Source organism: Sorex araneus, chromosome 7 (assembly GCF_027595985.1).
Source record: "Sorex araneus isolate mSorAra2 chromosome 7, mSorAra2.pri, whole genome shotgun sequence".
NCBI lineage: Eukaryota > Metazoa > Chordata > Mammalia > Eulipotyphla > Soricidae > Sorex > Sorex araneus.
This window is the reverse complement of record NC_073308.1, coordinates 67,363,243-67,375,756: the sequence shown is the minus strand read 5'-3', so window position 1 is coordinate 67,375,756 and position 12,514 is coordinate 67,363,243. Positions and strand designations below refer to the sequence as shown.

Genomic DNA, 12,514 nt, shown 5'->3' with positions numbered 1-12,514 from the left:
GCAACATCAATACCAGGAATAGCAAATTAACAATTCATCTGCTGTAACATCTCAATGGTCCAGATCAGCAGTTCTGAAAGTGGAAGCCTTGGATCGACAGGGGTCCTAGGAAACTTGCCAGGAGGTGTGTGGAGTTGGATCAATCCTTCCCCCATCATTAACTTTTCATTACTTGTCTTTTTCACTGTTGCTGACATGTCTACTTTATGCTTGCATTTGCATTGGTGTTCTAAATAAACACAAAGGTGGCTGGCCAAAATGAAAGCAGCAACAACAAGCAGTTCTCAGACACATTGGATATTTCCTCACAAAGAATTAAACTAGCAATGGCGTCTAACTATCACTGATGAAGCCCCCAAAAATGAATAATCTTGAGATTTAAGGTCACGTCCTAATATGCTGATGATAAAAATGGAAAGGACGCTAAAGCACCTCTTGAACAGGAAGTGGCAAAAGTTAGCAATGACTTTGTAAGAATTTACCCCCAAACCTAGCTGCTCCAAACAGCACCCGTTGACTTGTGAGTTATGTCATGAAAGTGTGTACAGTTTAGCATGACTCTCTGGCTCAAATTTCACACAGTGCTATAATCCATGAGCTAATTGGGCTCCCAGGCGTCTCGAGATCATTTTGGGAAGGAAGGTGCAAACAAACTCACTCATGTGACTACTGCAAGATTAAGTTATTGGTTCATGATCCTTATCGGGGCAAGCCTGGGAGAAGAACCCAATAAGGAGAGTCTTTTCCAGGTACAGTAGTGATGCCATCTCACCTTTCCGTTCTGTGGACAAGCCACCAGGCCTGGTCCACACTGGAGGGGAGGAAAATACCCAAGACACACACCGCAATGGCCCAAGGTCACTGGAAGCCAAGTATAAGGGTCATTTCTGGGGAAAGCTCCCGTGTGACTCTGAGGCAAGTTAAACTAGCTGCCCTATTAGGCCAGCATCATTTTTACTGGAAAGAATAATGAAGTAACTATGGCCACTGTGTGGACAGGTGCAGAACCAAGCATTTCTTCTAAATGATGAACAAAGTGCAGGCTGTCACCGCAAGGAAAATAATGTTGGTAATCGGCAAATCAAATTTGAGTGTTCAAAGGAAAGTTACAAGTTTGGAAAATTTGTTCTGGCGACAGTGTATTCATAGTTTCTCCATACATCACATCTTTTTTTTTCCTAAAGGTGTTGGTAGTATTCTTAAAGGAAATAGGATTTACGATAGCAAAATGGACTGTGGTAAAGTTTGAAATAACTGTGAAACTCAGTGAGTCAATGTTTTGGAAGTGGCCAGTGGGTGCTTTGACAGACATAGGAGCACCTTCTCAAGTGCAACAGAAACCAGTGGATCTCCTAAAAGTAAGAAAAATTCATTAATGGGTTCAGATTGGTATCACACTGCCCAGCCATTAAGAAGCTACGACCTGCAGTGCTTCAGTGAAGTATCAGAGGAAAGTATACACCGCCCTTTGGGAAACAGATGAAAAAGCATTTCATTTTTACCTAGTCTCAGTGGTTGCTTAATGATTAAGATACAATTGAATTATGCATCCTCACGGCGTGTAATTAATTACATAAACCTAGAAGGTCTAGCCTCCAATACACCAGGGCTATATGGTACAGCTTTTAGGACCACTGCCACATATATAATCTGCTGCGACCCATGTCAGGACTATGCAATTGTCATTAAGCAACAACACATTATTGACTATATATTAGACTTGACTTTTTACATATATTTCAACCACAACAACAAATGGTAGGGGCTGGAGAGATAGTACAGGGACTAAAGAACTAGCTTTGCACATGGCCATCACCTGTTTAATCTTAGACACCACATATGGACCCCTGAGCACTGCCAGGAGTATCCCAATGAGTACAGAGTTAGGGGTAAATCCTGAGCACAGTGAGGTATGATTTCATCCCCCCTCAAAAAAAAAAACAAATAAAAAGTGAAGGGCAGCAGTTGAATGCTATAGATATAGATCAAATAATCCATCTAGCTTCTCTTTAACAACATTAAAGATTCTTACAAGTATATATAAATACCACTCTTCTTATGAAACCATTTATGGTTCTTTTGCTCCAAATACATTTGGAAAAGTACATTTTGTAAAATAAAAGTATGGTTTATGGAAACATGAAATGACTTTATTATTGTTATTCTTTAATAAATTACTTGTGATCTGCCTTTTAATTACTAACCATGATAAGTATGCTAGTTAAAATCCATACGCACAAAAACTCTTGAACTAGGATACTAACTAAATTTTAGGAGTGTAGAAAATCCTAAGATCAAAACATTTTGAAAGTCCTGGGCTGAATTTTGCTATTTTAGCACATTAACTTTAGAATCTCAACAGCATAAACAAAACCACAAGTTTCCAATTTTACCTCCGTGTTCCTTGGAGTTGAATAAAAGAATATGCACATCACTTTCTCGGGAAACCAGGCTCCTGGGAAGCAGAGCTCATTTAGGTTCCATACACAAAAAATAAGAAAAACAGGGGCTTTGTCATGCTTGTGAAGGCTCATAATCCTTCCTGGAAGTTACATCTGCCACTTTCTCATCCGCAGAAAACCACCTTATCTCACCTCATATCCAAGAAAGAAGCATGCAATTTGCCATTTTCCCCAAAGGAAACCCAGAAATATTTAGTGAATAATATTCATAGCCACCATCTAGGCCAACTCTAACCAATAAACACAAAGTACCATGTTGAAAAAGGTCTGAGTCTGCACTTCATGCTCAGGAGAGTCTTTCCTTACCACGACAGAAGCAAATGACTCACAGATTTACTACAGACGGAAGGGTTAGGGTGTTGGCAGAAAGGCATTCTTTCTCAAGTCTCTAGAGGGAAACCTTGCCTTTTCCAGTATCCGGGAAGCATGGATTGTAAACATATTTATCCTTTAGATCAACAGTAACTCAATGACCTCTAGGTAGGAAGCGGTATGCTAAATACTTGGAAGACTGAGCTGAACAAAAGTCCAAGTTCCAACTGTCACAGAGCTTCCAGCTATACCAGTGGAAGAAGAGAAAAGACAAGTAAAGGATCACACATGTAGGTTAGAGAATAACGTGCTCAGCAAAGGACATGAAGGCAGAAAGAAATCACTGAATTCATGTGAGAAGCGCTATTTTTGCTAAGGGGTCAGCAGCAGCCTCTCTGGTTGGACAACTGTTAAGCAGAATTCCAAATCAGCAAAGGAGCAAATGTAGTTATCTGAAAGAATACAGACATCACAGACAGCAAGTAGGCATTAATGAGGGAAATGGGCGGCGTCTCCGAGAGGCAGCAAGAAAAGCAGTGAGTGGAGGAGGGAAGGAGAGGAGAGTAGGTGAGAGAAAGAGAGAGAGAGAGAGAGAGAGATGGGGTGCAAATCACACAGAGACTAAGGAACTGAAGGATAAAGGTCTGAGGGACAAAGACAAGGTTCTCCCTGGGTGATGAACAGTCGAGTGGCCATCTACTTACTTACCTACTTCTGTGGAATATTTCTGAAGTATTTCTGAGTACTCTGAGAGTATAGCCTCAGGAGCAAAGTCTCCGTCATCCAAATCACAGGAAGGAGATGATGATTATTTTGGATTAGAGAAGCAATGAGAATTATTTGGATTCTGAGTAGAGGGTTAAAATGATCAGTAGATATTGTGATGGATTAGAAGACTAGGTATGACAGGTCACTGGAAGTAGAGTTGCTGTCTAGAAAAGTAGGCAATGTTCTTTCCCACTCCCTCAAAATAGGGAGAGGAGGGGACGGGAGGGAAGTGGGGGAGGAGAGGAGAGGAGATCTAACTACAGTCTGAAGGTCTGAAGTCCTGAGGATACATTACTGGCAGAAATTCATTCTTTCCAGAAGGGAGGGGATGAAATAATGGGAGTAAAGAAGGCAGGGAAGAAGCAGAAGGAAGTATCCATCAAATCTATCTGAATTTTTGTATCGAGATGAACTAGCTTTCCTGGAAAATTAACTCTGTGACTTAGGGAAGTCCTTGGATATCAGTCAGATGAAAGATGAATCTTATCAAAACAAAACATGCTTATCTAGCATCATAAACCTGAAATGGTCTTGGGCAAATCTGCCACATGTAGCTGTTTGTACACATTCATGTAGTCTAAGAGAAGTGATTTCTCCTTTATGAGTGCACGTTGATGATGGAGCTTTCAACATTATTCCATGATTTAGTGTTTTCTAACCCGCACCTGAATAAATGGCACGGTCCTCTTCTGAGGGGAATGAAATTTTTCTGGAGCAGAATTTTTTCACAAGCCTGTGAGCAGGTCACATTAGCTGTCAACTCCACAGTGTCAGGATAAGGGGAAACAGCTACCCAGTGAGCTAAGAGACTACATCCCATGATAAATGTCCCTCACCAAGAGTCACAAGGCGGCGTTAGCGCCATTTATGAAGGCTGGTCCTCAGTCTCTTTCAGAATATCAGTTGGGGACTGGAGTGATAGCACAGTGGGTTTGATCCCCGGCATCCCATATGGTCCTCTGAGCACCGCCAGGAGTGATTTCTGAATGTGGAGCCAGGAGTAACCCCTGATATCACCAGGTGTGACCCAAAGAGAAAATTAAAAAAAAACAGAATATTGACAGTAGAACGTTGATTACACTGAAATGAACTAGAAGACATTGGCATCCACATTTTAATACATGAGCACATTTTAATAACTAATCATTTAATTGACTTGCATTTCACAGCCAGAAGTGAAAGCCCTTAGGCTTTCACAGCATAGCCCTTTTGCTCCATAGGCAGCGCGGACAGCAGAACTCAAAGAAAGCTGTGCTAGACGGAAGTTCCTGTTTTCAGCTCAGCTCCATGCCAGGGCTGCTTCCTGCCTTGTTGGGTATATTGACTTGAACCCGACGCCTCCACCTTCCAGTCATCTCTGGCAGGGAGCAGCTGTATCTCCCACTGGATCTCGGCAGCCCTCCTGCCCAAACCCAGTATCTCTCCACAGTGCAGCCAGGATGATCCCCTTCCAAAAGCACACAACGTCTTTTCCCTCTGCTCCAAAGCTATCCAAGGTTTCAAGTTATTAATAGGAAAATGAAAAAAGACACTTGAGATTTCGCACCTGCCTCTCTAATCACCCTCTCACTCTTCTTTGGCAGGGGGATGACCCCCACTCTCTCCGCCTTTTTCAGGCTCACCTGTTTCCTCCAGGTCCACAGCCTGCAGGGACCCAATTGCCCTCCTCTCTCAGTTCATGTTTATTCCTCACATCTCCAGACATTCAAGGGAACACCCGGCGCCAACAATGTCAAATCTCCCCCGTGAGATGTTCTAATCACACTACAATTTTTCTAGTTCTTAGCACATCTGCAGGTAGCCACTTTGAGAGAACGTGTCTGATTATTTCATTAAGAGATTACCAAAAGGCAAGCTGCAGGAAGAAGGGAGTTCGTACTCACAAGAAAATAATCCTAAATATTTAGGATGTATTTTTTGCAAAACAAGAGAATCATCCAATATTAGATGAGTAAGAGCAAAACTGGAATATATCAAAATACCTGAGTAAATGATGGAGTCGCCTATAGACTAAACCACTCTCAGAGGGAACTGGATCCTGTAAGAAAAGAGATGGGGAAATTTCAGTCTTTGGATTTTCCTCAAAGGCCATTCACCCCGAGTGTTTTCAGAAAACCTTTCACTTTCATCTGGCTTTGTGTTAGTCCTTACATAACATCCTGTGAAGTATTAGTTAGTTTTCTTTTATATTCATGCTAATAAAAGATTTTGGGTACCACTAATTAATGTGTTTCAAAATAAAATACATTTAAAAAACAGAGCCTCAAGAAATAAGTGAATCAGGAAACCCTTTCACTCTAAGATACCCCAAATCAGCAGTCTAAAAAGAGATGATCCACACAAACTTTTATCTTTGGAGACCTTTTATCTTTGCATTTTATCAGTGTTCAGAATGCACCGTGACTACATCATCGATCTTACAATATGTATGAGCCCCATCTCGGGAGGATGCATAAATACTAAAATAAATGTGTGGTCCCGGCTCTGCAATAACCAGGAGGCGCTGCTTGGAGACAGAGTCCCCCTTCGAATCAGTGCGGGGAAAATGGGAGCAGGTCCTTAGAAGAACCACACACTACTCTTCGTCTGACTGTCATCTGTTCCACAAATTCAATATAGTCTCAGTCATTTGTCTTGATATCTAACGAACAAAAATCAACATTTCCCCTGGATTATATAATGCTCCTTTAAAAAAAAAATCAAGTATTTCAAAAGTTGACCCAGAGGAAATTGACCCAGCAACTCGTGAATATTTAACAAATTAGCATTTTTAAAGGAGTCAATCTCTCACCCCAATTTCTAGAGCACACGCTTTAAAACACTAGCTGTAGAAAACATTTGAACTTTAGCAACAAAGTGAGGTGAACCCATGACAAATTATAGTAAAAATTCCATGTGAGTCTCATTAGCAAAATGCCGTAACAAGGGAAAAATCCTGAGAAGTTGGGCTGCAGTGAAGGAAAACAGCCAGTCCCCTAATTTGCCTTTCCGAACACACAGAACCAGCCGTGCCATTGCCATGCTACAGGCATCCTTTTCTGTGACCAGAGCTGATCTGCCTTCATGGGACGACATGGCCACGAACTTCCCCTGGCAAACCAGATGTTAGAAGTTCTAAGTGCCAAAACTGGGTAGACGTTTTAACAACTAAAGCAAAGTTGCTTTCCCGCTGCCACGCTCTGGGGGGCTGTTTGTGGTAGACTCACCTTCATCCTGAGTCTCGAATTCTAGAAAGATGGCTTAGCACTGCAGTCAACCCTCATCACAGGGATCCCGGGTGAGCGGTGAGGGCTGGCAGGATAGTGCAGTGGGTAAGGTGCTTGCCTTGCGTGTGGCCTTCAGTCCCCACCATCACATACGGCCCCCTGGGCCCCAGCAGGAACAATCTCTAAGCACTGAGTCAGGAGCAAGCCCTGGCTGCACCAGCTGTGCCCGGAGCCCCTTAAAAACAAATTAAAACTGAAGTGGTAATTAAAAAAAAAATTGAAGAGGCTAATTTCGCTAGCCCATCCTGAGTCATAGACATTTGCCAAATCAAGTCATCAAAAGTGATTGCAACTTCCACACAAGGAGGCCCATGTATTCATGCTTGTACATGGGCATTATAAAATAAATGGTACCTTCGGCATGCAAAGAGCACAGGGCATCTTTGCTTGGGTTTATTTGAATTCTTTATTCTTCATATTTGGGTTTATTTGAATTCTTTATTCGATTCCTCTCTTAAATTTTAATTTGCACAGTTTCACTTACGAGAAGAAAAATGTGTGCATGTTTAGAATGAACCGCGACCAGAGACAGCGCTAGTCCCTATTTTCATGGGGTCCGGGGCAGAGCGCTGGGTTCTGAAAAGTGCACTGAGACTTTCTTAAAATACTTTCTCCTGGGAAGTCAGGGTTTATTCTTGGTCTTTCCCAGACTGAGAGTCATTCTAAACTGTCAGAAATAACTTCAAATTATCATTAGTTATCTAGAGAAGCACATTTCATCCCGAGGGACTGGACAAATGACTATATTTTTGCATGATTTTCTCAGCACCGCCAACACTAGAAACCCTGGGGTTGGCTGATGACTGGACCAAAGTCCCTGAGCACCTAGAAAAGCGTCTCGGCTGGCTGATGATGCCCCTGATTGAAGGAGCTACTCGGAGACAGAAAACCTGCGGGGGGAGAGTTGGGTCTAGTCACCACCTACACAAAGCGGGATGCACGTCTTGTTCTTGCTTCCCACTGAAGTTCACCATTTTCATAGCATTGGAACAAAAGCAAAATTCCAGTCAGGGTCTTCCCAACCACAAGCAATCTCCGGCCATTTCTATGGCCAAGACTGCTCTCTCCACCTCTGCACAGAAACCAGAGCAGGCTACACAGCAGCGCGACAACGGTCAGCTATTTGCTCTGCCGTGGCCGCAGCGTTCTGCTCAGAGGTAGCCCAAGGAAGGCAACGGAGCAGTTCTCTATGTCAGGAGAGCACTGAGAAGGGGTAACAATGCCCCCAATGCTGCCACTTACATCAGCCACAGTGAGGATTTTTTTTTTTTTTGCGTCACACCCAGCAATGTTCAGGGGTTACTCCTGGTTGTGCTTGGGGGATGAAATGGGATGCTGGGGATTGAACCATGGTCGCCCGTGTGCAAGGCAAATGCCCTCCCCACTGTTCTTTCTCTCTGTCCCCCTTAGTGAGGATTAAATAAATGAAATGCACACAAACTGCACACACAGAGCAGTGGCTGCAGAAACTGTGACTGTTGTTCAATGATAACTGTACAAAAATGTTTAGTTTCATTTCTGTTTACAAAATAATGACAGACTACTATTATTGGTCTTACTATCGAAATCAATGAATTCTGTGTGCACCCCTTTCCCAGATTTGACTCTCCGTCATTCCTTTTATCTTGCTCCATCCTCTTTGCCCATGTCAATCTTTCTAGATGTCATTGCTCAATTTTAGTTTTTTTTTCACTTTTTGGGTCACACCTGGTGATGCACAGGGGTTATTCCTGGCTCTGCAGGAATAAGAGCCAGGAATTACTCCTGGCAGTGCTCAGGGGACCATATGGCATGCTGGGAATCGAACCCAGGTCAGCCACGTGCAAGGTAAACACCCTACCTGCTGTGCTATCACTCCAGCCCCATCATTGCTCAATTTTAAGGAAAAATCCCCCCAAGCACATACATACTCATCCCCGATGTCTAGGCTGATAATTCCAGGTCTTTCTGACAAATTTTGTAATTGGCTCTTCTGTTGTTTTCACAGATAGTCTAGTCATAGGCTTGGGTGAAGCTGCAACCTGCTTCATATCCCTAATCTTGTTCTTGTCTTTATCCTTGATGAGCAGGGCCTGATCTAGAGTGGCGCTCTCTGTACTTCTCTGACTATATCTCGCCAAAAATCAAGAATTCCGCTGGATGTTATACACATATAGCATAACTGCCCTATTTTTTTCCAAGGACAAGCAAAATTGTTGAGAAATTAATAGCATGTGACTAATTTTCCAAGTTATCCACATGAGAATGAAAATAAACAATCAATACTTGGTTCAGGAAATCTAACACAGTCTTATATTTACTATCGGTATAAACAATGCCAGCTGATTTGCTAAATCACTTGACTGTGTGTGCCTGGATAATTAGCTGCCCCCCTTCTCTCAATTTTCTACTCCAGAAAGCATTTCTGATTTTTAACTTCTAAAAATTAGAATTGAAGAATTTCTAAGCGGGTGGAAAGATAAATGACCATTAATTCAACTGATAATTAACCACCTGAAAAGCAACACAAGACGCTATCATTATCATTTTCTGCCTTTTGACAATTTAGAATTTTCTTTGCCTCTGAGTCGACTTTGCCCCTTGAGAGCAGAGAAGCAGCAGCTGCACCGAGAGTGGGGCAGACACCCAGCATTTCTAAGGCTCCAGTGGCCTCTTCCTAGGCATCCTGAACAGCTCTGGTCAGAACGTTGGGGATCTGGGTCCTGATGATGCGCCTCGTGATGAGAAGAGGTGTCTCCACATCTGGACTGTGGGAAGATTCCCTGTGGTCCAGCGCCTCCTACCATCAATGAAATTGACTCAAGGAGGCCAAATCACCAGAGCTGTGAGAGCCAGTACTGGCTTTTCTGCTGTGCCTCTTGCAAGGAGATACCAGACCAGTTGGACAGGCTTAAACAGTTTAGGCTTCACTTTCATCAGCTCTTAAGTACACAACCCTCACTTCTTAAAATTCTTGCTCCCGTATATACGTATAATACTATCTGTCACTCTGCAGGAACATTAACCCCAGTACACAACACATTTTTAGGATCAAGTGTTGGATATTCTCTTCATTTGCATATGTATTATGATTCCTGAGATCACCTACTTCTGGAAAACATGGTAAATAAGGAATACAAGAAAATAGCTACTAACAAACAGACAAAAGACCAAAAAAAAAAAAAGGAAAACAAAAATCTAGCGACTAACAAAATATAGCAACTGGAATGGTGAACTAAATCTATGAAATCACTCACTGATCCACTGACCTCAGGATAAGATCTAATCAAGGTGGTAGATATAGAAACCTACCAGATCTAGATAATTGATAATCTCCAATTACCTGTGTAAAAGTCTACATTTTAGCTGATGAATGTGTGGTTCTCAGAATATTAAGATCTTCCTCATCAGTGGTCTTCCAGATATTCTTTTTCTCAAGTTGGTCTATAAATCTATATAATCCTGATTATCCTCTACAATAAGAACATCAAACACCAGCTCCTCCTTTTGGAGTAAAATAACATGTAATTCTTTGGTAATTTATATGCCTGTCTGTTCTGCTAAACTAAAACATCTCTGTATTCCCAGACTTCATAAAATGTTGGACATAAGGTGAAACAGTACAATCTTATAAAACCTCTATCTTTGCTTTTGCTTGTATTTTTGACATTTTGTCACTATTCAAGAAAGTTTCTATAGATTAATTTTTTATCTCAATGTGTTTCTGTCTGTCATTATAATCTTAAAACGGCATTGCTACCACAAACAGTTGACAGTCAAACTTTATTTCTCTTTCATACATTTGAAATGAGCTGTTGTTTGATCTAATGAACTTACTGTGTTGGCTCAAGTCCTCAGCATAAGGGCTTAGCCGCATTTGAAGTTTTTCTTTGTATTTGACTCTTCAAGTTTTCTGTTAATATTAACATTTTACAGAACCAGTTGAAGGTTCTTGAATAAATTCACCATCTACTAAATACATTGTGGTTTATTCCAAGTGCTCAATTTTGGAAGTATTATTTTAACTTGGTGAACATGACGAGTGTGGTGTAAATGTCAACACCACCATCAGCTGCCTAAAGATACATTTTTATTGAAACCAAATATATTACCTTCATGTAAGATTTAAGGTAAAGGTCATGAGTCACTTCCTTAATACTGAAATGTACGTTTAAACATACTCTTGAAACTCCTCAATTGCCCCCTTGAATTTGGTTATGCTGAACTTGAGAAAGAGGAAAGAAACAAAACAAAACACCTCCTGCTGCCACTCAGGTTACCTCGGACTTCTGAAACGTGTACATAGACCCCAGTCTCCCCCATCAGAAGTCCAAATGGGCTAGAGTCAGAGAAGTCAGGTCTTATAATTTTCCCCCAGCATAATTTTATAAATTTCTGCTCTGTCAGAGCTAGCAAGAAATTATTTGTATTACCATTTTTTTTAACATTAAAGAGTTTTTTTTAAACAGAGAAGAGGAAAAAATAATCACTCCAGATTGTTGGCTGCCCTTCTTGCCATGTGGATTTAACCAATTTAGCAGTCAGTATTGAATGTGTTCCCTGTTTAAAAAATAATGCTACACAAAGAAGCAGCAAGGGAGTCACTTGCATAAAGGATTGGGCAGGTGATTTGCCATCAAAACCAAGCCCAGCTCTGGGTGACTCTTTCCTAAAAGCTACTCAAGCTCATTGTCCAGAATCCTCAAGGTTACAAGAGAGGATTGTAATTGTCCTTAGAGGACAAAATGTTACCAAGAAAACATTACTGTCACTGTCACTCTCACTGTCATCCCGTTGCTCATCAATTTGCTCAAGCGGGCACCAGTAACATCTCCATTGTGAGACTTGTTACTGTTTTTGGCATATCAAATATGCCACAGGTATCTTGCCAGGCTCTGCCATGTGGGCGGGATATTCTCGGTAGCTTGCCGGGCTCTGCAAGAGGGACGGAGGAATAGAACCCGGGTCAGCCACGTGCAAGGCAAATGCCCTACCCGCTGTGCTATCAAGGAAATAATTTTTTTTCTTGAAATAGGATTCTCTACCTCCTGAACTTGTGCATATTTCATCTTTCTACTATGTCCCCTTTGAAACTAAAATTGTAAAAAAAATGCAAGTTGATTTTGAAATAATATAGTAAACAATTATAATAAATAATATAATAAAACAAGCAGCTCTAGTTTTCTCACCTAGACGACATCTCAGACATAGGTGTTTGCCCTCAGGTGCATAAGTTTCCCATTTGCACACCCTGGCCAGACCCCTTCTCCTGCTCCCCATTCTCTCTAGAAATCTATGACTACTCCCCCCTTCAGTCTGCTTTGCTGTATTTTTCTCTACTCGATCTTGCCAATATGAAAACAAAACATACAATAGTTAATAGTGATATCCTCAAAATTATCTCCTTGGCTGTCCCTAGAAGGGCCCCTGAGAGTCTGGTGAGTTGGAGAAGAGGCTCAAATGACCAAACACCCTCATGTGAAACCACTGTCCTTGCTGAATCTGTTCTGTATTTTGGGCTTCTGACAAAAAGGCTGAAGGATTCCTTGGACAAAAGGAGAGTGATAAGAAGTTATTTGCTGTTTACCGATGATCAAATGAGATTAGACATTCTGATGAACTTCCAGAAATACGAGCATAAGATATACAGGGAAATGACAAAGCTAAATGATGAAGACTGAAGAAATTATCAATAACTTCCGGGGAGGGGGGTGGGAGGCAGGGCAT

General features: G+C 41.6%; 1 protein-coding gene across 6 annotated transcripts in view; it reads right to left on the bottom strand.

The window, feature by feature from the left end:
- The window catches only part of INPP4B (inositol polyphosphate-4-phosphatase type II B), a 709,083-nt gene that overhangs the window by 431,170 nt on the left and 265,399 nt on the right, over window positions 1-12,514 (bottom strand). For 5 of the 6 annotated variants that reach the window (XM_055144517.1, XM_055144520.1, XM_055144516.1 and 2 more), the window contains exon 3: window positions 5,525-5,580. The exons of the other annotated variant lie outside the window; for it this stretch is intronic. The gene's annotated coding sequence lies outside the window, so the exon portion shown is untranslated. The remainder of the gene's footprint in view (window positions 1-5,524; window positions 5,581-12,514) is intronic. 6 annotated transcript variants of the gene reach the window in all.